This window comes from Spermophilus citellus, assembly GCF_964194105.1.
Source record: "Spermophilus citellus genome assembly, chromosome: 8".
In the NCBI taxonomy this organism is placed as follows: Eukaryota; Metazoa; Chordata; class Mammalia; order Rodentia; family Sciuridae; genus Spermophilus; species Spermophilus citellus.
The window spans coordinates 61,139,663-61,152,524 of record NC_138189.1 but is presented as its reverse complement, the minus strand read 5'-3'; the positions used below and the strand labels follow the sequence as shown (position 1 = coordinate 61,152,524).

The following is a 12,862-nucleotide window of genomic DNA, read 5'->3' as shown; positions in this document are numbered from 1 at the left end:
TATATAAATTTTGAATTTAAGAGACAACTTCTTTTATGCATTTAGTTAAGAGAGTCAGAGATTTTTGTTTATAAGAAGTGGTGATTAGGGTTGGGGCCGTAGCTCAGTGGTAAAGCGCTTGCCTGGCATGTGTGAGGCACATGGTTCGATCCTCAACACCACATAAAAATAGATAAGATTTTGTGTGTCCATCTACAACTAAAAAATATTTAAAAAAAAAAAAAGAAGCAGTGATTACATTTTTCTCAAAGCATTGGTTTATAGATGATAAATTATTATATTGATCTAAAACACTTAATCCCAAGGTTTATGTTTCCTCATCTGTAAAGTGAGGAGATTTCATCAAATAACCCTCTAAACAAAGCCTCTGAATCTAATGCCAGTTCTAAGGTTTCTTGAACTTGGAAACCAGAGATGCATAAATCCAAATCTGTCATTTTGCCTAAGAAAGCCAACACACAGTGAAAACTTCCTGGTAGTATATTTCTTCTCACCAGATCAAGAGGGCTCAATTTTTAAATGATCCATGAAAGAGACTTTCTATCAATTATCCCAGGAAAACTTTAAGCCTAATTGAAATTTGCGTGCATATTTCCATGTTTTTCCACCTAAACTTTCCATTTCTGCTTATTTTACTACAATAATTGTGAATTTGTTTTTCTTTTAAGTTACATTGTTTATGACTATTCTGCTCAAAAGCAAGTTTTCAGATATATATGCAGGTTTTTGTTTGTTTTGTTTTGTTTTTTTGGTGTTGGGGCTTGAACCCAGCGCCTTGGGCATGTGAGGCAAGCATTCTACCAACTGAGCTATATCCCCAGCCCTATATACAGTCTTTCACATAATTTTTGAAAAGCTGATTGATATCCTCAAAACAAAACCTAAGAAATAATTCTTAGGTGTAAGTCACCTGTTTTCAAGAAGAAAAGTAAAGCTTTATTCATGATTTCATTCATTCGACAAGTACCTTCTTCGTACCTACCTACAATAGATACTGTGCAAGACTAAGGACAAGGTGAAGATGAAGAAGTCCTAACTCAAGGAAGTTAGTGGGGCACCTAGATGTTAATCAAATAATCAAAAATTAAATATAATAATACTAATTTATGCAAAGTACAGGAAGCAATGCAGCCTTGTAACTCATGTGAGACTTAGAGCTCAAGTGAATTCATGAGTCTATAGCATGTAAGAACATGTGTTAATCCAAGCACCATTGGATATTAATTCAGATAACTGTTTATTAATTAACTGTAGGCAACACCTATGTACAATTGATGTGTAGGTTTTTTGAATTCAGATGAAAAGAGTCCTTCTGAGCAGTACTGCCTGATGGGCAGAGGTAAAAATAATGAAGACTCAAGTCCTAAGGGGTTGGATTTAAATAAAGCTGAGATGGAACCATGGGGCAGCAGAAAGAAATAGGAGAAGGGAAAGGCATACTCCCTTTGCTCTGTCTTGTCCCCATAAAAATGATGGCCACATAGGGAAGAGAAAAGGTGCACGTTCCTTCCTCACCTTGGCAGTGTCTTTTTTTTTTTTTTTTTTTTTTTTTGAGGTCCTGTTTCAGTAGTACAGGTATCACCTGGCCACAGAGGAGCAAAGAGAACAAACTGATTCTCATAATAAGACCTTTGACTAACCCCAAGTCCAGTAACTGAACAAATGCTGGCCCCACAAACTGAGAAATAAGTTTTATCCAAGGGCCCTGATAGATCATTTTGGTAAATATGTCTTTTTATGTGACTATAATCTATAGAATATTGAATTAGTCTCATGTTTTCTTTCAAAGAAAAGAAGGTTAGCAGAAAGATGAGAAACACCCTTAGTTCCCATGCAAAATGGAAAATGCTGGAATGCAAAGTATTGACCCAAACCACAGCTATGAAGCTTACTCTGGGATATTTTCAAGGCTAGGCATAGCTAGAGTAACTTTCATAATATAAAACGTCTGAAGCATCTCATTACCAATGAGGGTTACATTCTTTAAGGATGATTCGGATAACATTTGCTACTCTGCTTGTCATCTATACCATGAAATCCTAAGGCTAGAGCCAAGAAAAACCCCAAGGAAATTGTCTTAAACAAGCAGCAGAACAAAGAGAGCCAGGGAGAAGAGCAGAACAGTTACCGGGGAAACCATATGTTAATAAGGAAAAAGCAACTTCTCAGTGTAGCCCATCTGGAAGCTGAGACTGGGACAAGGGACAGTCTGGAGTCAGCCCCCAGGTCATAAAGTCAGGTAGATGAGCTCAGAATGCCAAACCCTCAGAGCCACCCGGGAAAACAGCACTGAATTACAAGAAAAGAACTTGATGAATACCGAGTAAATGCCCCAATTCCAAGTGTTATCTCTTAAGTAACTTTCTCCAAAAAGCTTCCAGTGAAGAACAAAATTTGCTTTTCCTGATCCTGGCAAAAAAATAATGCAGTATAGAGGGTTTCTTAGATGATGGTAGAATTTACTGTCGGGAAATTTTACTTTCTCATTAGGTTTCTATAAATTTGCATTGTTGCAAAAGGAAAAAAAAATCCCTTCCACTTTTATAATAGAAGATAAATAAAGGATTTTAAATTCAGGAATGATAATAAAAATATACTTAACGTCTATTTTAAGGAGGTAAGCCTACAATTTTTATTGCATCCCCTGGGTGGGTGATAGGATAAAAATGTGAGCACTTCATTTTTCTAAAAACAGAACCAAAGACTCAGCAGAAAAGCAGAACAGTCCAGTGGAAGGTAAGCTTGACAAATGATGTCCTCACAAGGGCACCTCAACCATCCTTTAGCTGTGTGACAAAAAGTAAGTCACTAAACTTAGCCATGGTTTTGTCAACTTTCAAATAACTACCTTAGAGTGCTATTGCAAGAATTAATTATCTATCCTCTGCCTGTTTTACACAATTTTCTTGGGTTACCTCCTCCTTGCCAATCACAGGCTAACAGCCCCCGCTTCATGTGGGCTCCCAACCTGTTCACCTACAGTTCAGGCATCTCTAAGCTAACTTTCTCAATTCCAATATGTCCTTCCTCCTATTTTCTCATGCCAAGTGGCAACATGTACTTCAAGGTATCAGAGATGTTCCTGGAATAACAATTCCTAATACACCACTGACTAAATCTGCAGAAAGTTAGATGTTCCACCCTCTTGTAGAAGAAATCATCTTAGACCTGCCCCTATGCTATGATTTGGACAGTGAAGATTTCAAGTTGTTGATACCAAAGTAACTCTTCTCTGCACCCAGATGTTAATACCAGCATTCACTGCCCATCAAGCACACTGTTTGGTTAAACTTTTCCTAGCCTGCTCTCTTGTTGACATAACTGCAACTGCTCTACCAGATGGTTGCTATCTCTATACCCTAAAAACCAGTGACTTGGGCCTTCCCTTTCCCTAACCTTATCCACACTGAACTTCACCAATGTCTGTGTTTAATGTGGTGGACATATTCTCCAATTTTCTTGTTTTCAGATGATATAGGTACAGTGGCTCTCCTTGTGCACAGGGGAAGGAGGACAGAACCTCAGGGTATGGCCCACTCCCTCCACTACACAGGGGAGAGAATTAAAGTTAGTTGCTGCTGGAGAAGCTGAATTGGAAAGGTCTAAAAACACCATGCTGCCTCATTCCTTCACCTGTGCCCAGTCCTTTCTGTCTTCTCTACATCCAACCAACCTTCAGATTAAATGACAACTGTCCACATTTTCTCTGAGATCTGGCTGGTCTGTCTGGGACTAGAGTTTTACCTTCCTTCCATCAGAAATTAGATTTCTCACATACCAATTAGGAAAAATACTGTTGAAAAATTAGACCCCAAAATAGGTATATGCAGTAAACACAGTCCCAGGTTCTGCTTACAATTCTGGATGAGGGACAGGATCATTAAACAGTCCATGGGCAAATAACTGCTGAGTGTGACATCCAAACAAAATAATCCCAACCAGCACACAGTGAGAGCATTTTTTTTTTCCTTACAGACAGAATATTTTTCAAAAAGTCTGTTTAAACTCAAGAGATTCAACTTAACTGGATGCCAAGAATTAACAACAAAAAGACATTTTCTTAAAGTTTCCAAAGACTTACAGTCTTTCTGTTGGAGACCAAGTGACTAAGGCCTGTAAGAGTCTCACAAATCTACAAAGTGCTGACCAGCAGAAAGTCTCATGTTCGGGAATGACAAGGTCCACGTGTGCATTCCAGGGACGCTTACAAATTTTACAGTATTCAGAGGGAGACAGAGTGGGAGGGAAACAATGTGACAAATAGTCAAGAAGTATTTATAAAGGCATGATATGATGAGAGACAGATGTTGCAGCGGTTCTCACCTCCCCTCACAGAGATGAAGAGAAGCCCGTGTATGTAGCCACCTAGGAAAGCTAATGAGCAAATCAAATCATGGAGGTCACTAATCATTTCAAAACCTCCAGCTCTCCAGGTTATTTTCCAAATCACCTGACTCCATTTAAGACACATTGCATCTCTTGTAGAGCAGAAAATCACCTAGTTGTCTCATGGTTCTTCCTTTGGGTCATATTTGTCCTTTCTGCCCTGCCTTTACCACAGACTATATCTTTCAGGTGAGCATTTCCAAAACAAGGATGAGTAAGTAGGTCAAAGAAAATTAAGAGGCTCAAGTCAGCTGGAAGACTCTTCCTCAACTTTTCATGTACTCCATGTTCACATATGCTTTCCTTGGTGTTTCCTGTTTGAGAAACACCGTGGCTTACTTCATATATTTCTATTCAACCAAATGTATTAATCAGCAAATAATGATCTATGGATGGGACACTGCCTTCCCTGTGCTGCCGTTTCTATCACTGGATACAAATTGGCTACTTCCTGATTGAAAGATACCATTTATTTCTGTTCCTTTCTGGAAAGGTGGGGATTCTCAGGTATACAAATGGTCACATAATGGTAGCCTCTGAGAGAGAAGAAAAAATAACCCCAACTAGCACTAAGGCAGTCATGAACAAAGCACCAGGTCTGTGTCCCTCAGTCACAACCTGGCCACTTTCTTCCCTTAAGGGATGTTTGGTTCCTAAGCCAGACCAACCTAGCACAGCAAAGCATTTCTATACCCTAAACCTGAGACAACACCTGAACATACAAATTAACATCTGGCCTTGTTCTACAAATATTACTAAACAATATGGCCCAAATTCTCAAGCCTTTCTAAGAGTTTCACTGTGTCTTAATCTTAGCCCTGGATGAAACACTATCAGAGTGAAATAGAGGTCATTTGCATAGGTCATTTGGAATGTGTATTAGTTTTGCATTGCCGTGATAATAAATTATCACAAACCTAATGCCTTGAAACAGCACTCATTGTTAGCTCTCAGTTTCACAGGTCACAAGGCTGAATATGGCAGGTCTGGATTCTTGGGACACCAAAAGGCTAGAGATCAATGGCTGCCAGAGGTTCGGGAGGAAAGTCCACAGGCAAGTTCATTCAGTTTGCTGGCATATTCAATTCCTTGCAGCTGCAGGACGAAGGGCCTCCTCTGCTTGTAGCTGAGGCAGTGCTCAGCTCCACAAAGGTACTAGCTCCTAACCTTAGGTCCACTCCATATTCAAGAACAGCACTGGAAAGTCTCCCTGTATTCCTTTCCCATTTGGGATCTCCTTTCCCAGGAAGAGCCCTGTCCCTTTTAAGGAACCACCTGATTAGGTCCAAGTCCACCAGGATAATCTCCATTTTTAAAAGTGAACAATGATATGACCGGCTCCTAGGAGTGGTTATCCCATGATATCCACAAGCTCTGGTGTATACAGATTATATACACCACAGACAGCTGAGACCAGGGCCTTATTAGGATTCTGCCTACAGAGTGTGCATGATTATAATCTTCAGGTTCTTTAGGATAGGTTCTAATAATGAATATTAGCATTTCCCCATCTCAAAACAGAACACAACTCAGTTTCCTGTGGGAAAAAAGATAGAAATTAGTAACAGCACACCATAAACTAGATTTCTCTCAGGTTCCCAGGGCGTCTTTTACACTGAACTTGATAAGGGCAGATATCCACTGACTGGCCAGAGTCTCTCTGTCTTTAGAGGAAGCCTTCCAATAATGAAAGCAAACTGCGAACAGCTAGGTGCCTGGTGTGTGACAAGAATTCTAGGAAATGTAAAGATTCTTTGGAACTTGATTTTTATTAGGAAGATACGTAACTGAGACAAAACAAACTCTCAAGTGTTTCACGATGAAATACAGTACCAAAGTTAAGGGGTTGGACAATGGATGTCAATGCCAGCCAGGACAAAGAAGAACGCTTCCTTAGCAGAGGGCAGATTTGGTCTGGGTCTGGGTGAGCTGAAATAAATTTGGATAGTTTGCAGAAAAGGAATGGAGATGACAGGAAAGGAAGAAGTGGAACTTGTCAAAGAAGGCAGCAGGAAAAGAAAGCGCTCCAAAGGGCAGGAAATCAGTGAACTAAAAAACTGAGGATATATCAGATTTTAAAACTGGTTCATATTTCTGTTTACTGGAAATATTTCTTAAAGTAAACCATTACAAAGACACATACGAGCAATAATATGTAAATATTTATATGCCCAGGATCTGACACTGTGTTGAAGTTTTCTATCACCCAGCGTAGTTATGAACATATCTTCCCACCAGACCCAGATCTTGAGTACAGAACTTGCCTTCTAGCCAAGGTTTTAACTCAGATTACTAGGAGGGCAACCATCCAAATGGTAAGCTGCTTGATGCAAACTTCCATCAGAGCATTAAAAAAAAATGCATATTTAGCAGAGAATCTAAGAGATTAACTCCATTAGTGATGGCTACAAGTCCTGCCATTCTAAACAAGCTAAAGCTTTCTTCTTTATTCCTTATTCTGTTCTTCTTCTCAAAAAAATTAGGTCCAATTAACCCCAACAAAATAAATACTCCCACTACCAGAGAAGACAACTTTCTGCCTTACTGAGGTTAACTGCACATCATAGAAGCATCCATCTAGCTGCAGAGAAAGTCGGCTGAGGGGTTTTCTCATACATATTGGTGTTCCTTGGAAAGCAGACCCAGGAGGTTATGTTACAGTTTTTCTCTTCACTCAAAGTGTCCTATTGAAGGATGATTTTAGCTGCTGGCTCTTTTGCCTTGATCAGCTAATGCAAAACAAACCTCTTTTCACATGCTGCCTGCTCCCAAGAATGTTCCCACAGTCCTCTCCACGCCCTCTATTGTCCACTAAGAATGCCTCTTAAAAAGGCATTTTCATTATCATTATTATCAGGTTGATATGTCTGAATAATCAAATAGGGCCCATGCAGAACACTGGGAAAACTCTAGTGCATAGGAAAATCTGTTATAAAACTCCACTGGCTCTTAAAAAAAAGACAAAAATAAAGAACTGGGAATAGAGCTCAGTAGTAAAGTGTACCTGGGTCCAATCCCTAGTATCAAAAACTAAATTTAAAAAATTTAAATCCCATCAGCTCTTAAAAACCGATGCTCAAATATGTGCAACAGCAGAGACTCCATTGTAATGCATGCTGTCACCACAGAGAACTAAGCATTTGGTTCAGCAGACCAGACACCTCAAAGAGATGGAATCCTACTCCACCTCAATGTCCTCGATTAATAGATTAAGAGTTATGGGATATGGGGATACATTTCTGACAGTCTCTTATAGCACGAATACAAGGAACCATTAACCTAAAATCCAAACCTGAAAGATTACAGGTTGGCAAGAAAAAGAGCCTTGCTGTGATTCATATATTCTGTAGGAAGGAGAAACTGAGAAAGTTAAATGAGACCTAGGGCGAATGAAAGACCAGATTAGCAAAAGTCTTAGGCACTGATCCAAGTAGCTGCCATTAAATTCTTCCAAAGCAGAATGGTTCATTAGAATAATTAGTATTCAAGTAGTGAAAATGAAAGCAGGCAATGGAAATAAGTGAAAATTATACTGGCAAAAATAAGAATTACTCCAGCCATCTGAGTTTGAAAATAATCCAAGCCTCAAATCCCAACCCGCAGAGAGAGGGTCAAACCATGCATCTTACTGTAATCATGGCTACACAGAGTTAAACCCCTTCTGCCACAATTGCCCCAAATGTACACACTTGGGTTAGTTATTACCAGGAGTGGGTTCAGCGCAATGTGGCAGCTCTGACCACCAGTGCAGGGAAACCAGGCTTCACTGCCATCTCTCAGATTCCTTCCCAGCCCAACTTCCTACCCACTCCTCAGCCAGATGTTCCTCACTCAGAGAGGGTGTGACAGCCATGATTCACATGCACCTAAGGATCACTGTAAAACCAGATGTATTTGGACAGAGAAACCGATAAAGCTTCAGTCCCCAAGGAGAGTAGAGTACTAGTAAATGCACCTCGTATTCTGCCTCCTATTCTGGCAATCTAGGTGGAAAAGTAGACGGCAATCTTTAAAAAGTGTTAATTCAAAGTTGCCTAATGAACCTTTATCATGAACACTGAAATACTCAAGAAGGAAAAGGAAGAAATGGGTTCTACTGCTTTTTTAACTAGGAAACTAAAAAGAAAGGAATCTAATATTTCCCTTCGTCAACCAACAAAAAAACAACACTGGACATTTATATAAAAAAACAACAATGTTATGCATAGGCTAACAAAATGAACAAGGTATTCCAAAGGCTGCCACGCTTGGCCTGCCCTTCCAACGCCCCAATATATCCCTCCTTCCACCACAGTCATCAGGAAGGTTACTAGGTGCCTGGCCCTTTAAAAAAACTTCCCATTTAATCCTCATAACACTGGGAAGTAGGTATTATTGTCCCCATTTTACAGATGAGGAAACTAAAGGCAGAACCTGTATTCAAACCAGTTTTGCCAAATTCCAAGGCCTTCACCACTCATGCCTTAAACTAGACTACCAAATCTTTTCAAAGCATACTCACATTTGCACAGAGAATGCCTCCACTCTCACACCAACTGTAAAATCCTTCACATCCTCAAAATTGCTAGCAAAAATGCCACCCCCTTCAATGAGCCGTCCCTGATTCCCTGAATTAGACACCACTGTTCTATTTTACAAATGTCCGCTGTATTTGGGTCATTCATCACATCTTGCATGTGGTAGGACACTTGGTTTATTTTACTTGTCAGGCTCCCAGAAGAATGTAAAGCATGAGGACAGAAACTCTTACTCATCTTACTTTTTATTTTTTCCATAGCTTTATTGAGGTAAAATTGAAGTACAATAAAATGCACATATTTGAAGTATGCAATCTGATCAACAGACATGTTTTGATATATATGTAACCAATACATACTCAATATAAAAAGCTTTCCCATTACTTTTTTTAAATTTGAAATCACGCTGAGTTGTGTTTTCTGCATGATTTATTATATTAGAAATCAATCACGTTAAGATATATAGAACCCCACCACCACAACTCAACTACTTCAAAACTAAATGGCACACTTATAAATATCTCATGGGTCAGAGAAGAAAGCATGAGAAAAAATAAAGTGCTTTAAAATAAGTGATAATAAAAGCTTAAAATATCAGAATCTGGGATGAAACAGTGCTCAGATGTATAATTAAAGTACTTGTATCAGAAAGAAGCTAGATTAACAATCAAATTATTTTCAACTTGGGTAGGTGGAAGGAAAAAAAGAAGAGTAAGAGCAGAAGTATATGAAGTAGAAAAGAAATAGTAAAGTTGATAAAACAAGCCAAATTAAAAAAAAAAAGCAAGAACACAAAAATTAATAAATGAAAAGGGAGCTATCAAAAGAGCCCCACAGATACTAAAAATATATTAAGATAATATTACAGTTGTATGCCAACATATGTGATACCCCACATAACATAGTCTACATTAGAGAAGGATTGTGTGCTGCTGAGAAGAAAGTATATTCAGTCACTGATGTATGAAATATTCTATATATGTCTGTTGTCTGAATTATCAATTGTATTTTTTAGTTCTACAGCTTCTTTATTTAGTTTTTGTTTGGAGGATCTACCCAGTGGTGACAGAGGCATGTTAAAGTTACCCAGTATTATTGTGTTGTGGTCTACTTGATTCTTGAAATTGAGAAGGGTTTGTTTGATGTACGGAGATGCTCCATTGTTTGGGGCATAAATATTTATGACTGTTATGTCTTGTTGATGTGAGTTCCCTTAAGCAGTATGAAATGGCCTTCTTTGTCCCTTCTGATTAACTTTGTCTCGAAGTCCACTTTGTCTGATATGAGGATAGAAACCCCTGCTTGTTTACGAGTTCCATGTGAATGATATATGTTTTTTGCCCATCCTGTTACCTTCAGACTGGACCTCTTTGCCTATGAGGTGAGTCTCTTGAAGACAGCATATTGTTGAGTCTTGTTTTTCAATCCAGTCTTCCAGGCTATGTCTTTTGATTGATGTTACTCATCTTACTTTGAACTTCACTTATGACAATGTCACATGTAGCCAGGGATGCCCATTTAGGATGGATCAATGCAGAGACTAAGTTGCCAACATGTCTACGACCTACCTTCCCCAAGCAAAAACAAACGTCATCAAGCAACAGCACAGTGACAGAGAACTCACAGAAACATTCAGTGTGGCCAAAAGGCCTAGGATATGTTTAATGAGGGGGGAAAATTTAAGAGGACCTTAGAAAATGGATAACGTAGAGGTCAATGTGCCAGTCATATGCTTAGGTATAGACCTTCCCCAACACTTGGACCAACCAGCCTGTGGGGAAGACATGGGGGAGAGGCCACATGCTGTAGGGTGCATGTTTTCAGGAAAATTATCATTCTGCTAAAGTTAACATTTATAAAGCTCTTATTTTATACACATGATAGGTGCCATCCCTGTACTTTACATGGATCTCATTTATTTCTCACAATCACCTCTGAGATATGAACCATTATCATTCTTATCCTAAAGTTGAGGAAATTGAAGCTCAAAGACATTAATCTCCTCAGAGCCACAGCAAATAGTACTGGGCCAAGATTCAAAGCCAAGCAGGCTGTTGTCAAAGTTCTTAGCACTCCATTAATGAGGCCTGGGAGCCTAGAAAAGCTACTTGTGCTCAATCTTCCATTAATCAATTAATACGTATGTGTTGATCTCTGTGGGATAGCCACAGCCACACACCCAAGCATATTATAGTATCTGCTGAGATCAGAATTAGGATGCACTCTGTCATGGTACACACAGGCCCTGGACCACCTTGTGGGAGGTTTTAGGAAAGGGAAGTAGAAACTGAGGGGACAGGAAGAAAGTGGGTTCACCTGAGCCAAGACTTCCATCAAACTGCTGGAATGGATTTTTTAAACTTCTCACATAAAAGGAGCTGAACAAGTCTAACCTAAAGGATACAGATGAAGGCTGAACAGCCCATAGCAATCACTCTTCCTCTCTCTCTCATCTACTAGCAAACACAATTAAGTATCCTTTCTTTTCTCTAGCACAGGTGTAAGACCCAGTGGCAGAGCAGGGCACAGTGGCATATGCCTGTAATCCCAGTGACTCCTCGGGAGGCTGAGGCAGAAGTTCAAAGCCAGCCTCAGCAACCTAGTGAGACCCTGTCTCAAAATAAAAAGGGTTGTGGATGTGGCACAGTGGTTAAGCACCCTGGGTTCAATCCCTGGTACCAAAACTAAGAAGGACCAGTTGCAAAGAAAAGCCAACCAATTCAGAAGCAGCAAAGAGACTAGAAGACAGACAAGATGCAACCTGCAGTCCCGACTCATTAAAACCAAGAGCCTAACATACAGAAAATTCCCATTACCTCCTCCTTAGTTTCTTACAGACCACCGAGGAGCAAACATACATATGATTTTATTGCCAAAATCCCTCTTGGTAATAAGGGCTGGAGTAGAGGAAGTATTTTCCATACCCCTACCTATTATGTGCAAAGGAACTGGTGAGCCGTTTTATAAACTTAATTATTCTTTTAAAGAAAATGCAAATTTTGGGCTAAGAAGCATCTTCAGATTCAATCCCGCATCCTGTCTGGAGAAGAAGGCCAAAAATGTATTCAGGTGTTTAAGATAAAACTAAAGGAAAAAACTCTGTTGACTTACTGATGGAACATCATTATCCATTTCTGAGCTTATATTTAAAAAAAATAAGACTTTAACAACAATCAAAAGTTTAAGGCCAGCCTGGGCAACTTAACAAGACCTTGTCTCAAAATCCAAAAATAAAAAATGCTGGAGATGGAGCCCAACGGTAGAGCATTTATCGGGCATGTGTGAAGCCCTAGGTTCCATCCCCAGTACCACCAAGAAAAATAAAATTTTTTAAAGACTAGTAATATTTTTAACCTCAGTAAATGAAATTATGATTCTAAAGCCTACCCTGAGTTCAGCATTAGTTGGCAATTTCACTACATTGTTTCTCTTAATAAATATAATATTTACTTAGACTCCCATCTCTGAAGGCATTTTAATTACATTCATATTCCTTTATATTCACTTCTCTGCCACTTGCAATTTGGAACAAATGTTCAAACCACCAGCCACTATGGCACCAACACAAAATGCCTATTGTGTTGATTTTCTAACAATCCATGAGGTAATTACAAATAGTTTACTCAGGTCCTTGGAATCTATATTCAGATGTTATCTACTTAGGCAATAATAATATTTCTATATGCACAACAAATAGCAAAAGCATTCCAAATCCAACTTTAATAAATTTAAAGTCACATATTATTTAATACCATATTCTCTTTCCTATACAAATTGGTAGTAGCTTCCTCTTAAGACTTTCCCTATGGTCTACAATTCTCTCCCACAAAATAGGCTTCCTTTAGGATACTGCACTCTCCTCTAGCCACTTTGTTCCACAAAATGTTGTTTAGTTGGATTCACCCACCTTAAAACAGCTAAGTACAGTCATACAAAGCTACAGTAGTCCTTAAACTCCA

At 39.1% G+C, this 12,862-nt stretch overlaps 1 protein-coding gene across 13 annotated transcripts in view; it reads right to left on the bottom strand.

The window, feature by feature from the left end:
• SEPTIN11 (septin 11) overlaps positions 1 to 12,862 on the bottom strand; it is a 182,661-nt gene that overhangs the window by 139,176 nt on the left and 30,623 nt on the right. The gene's annotated exons all lie outside the window — the stretch shown is intronic.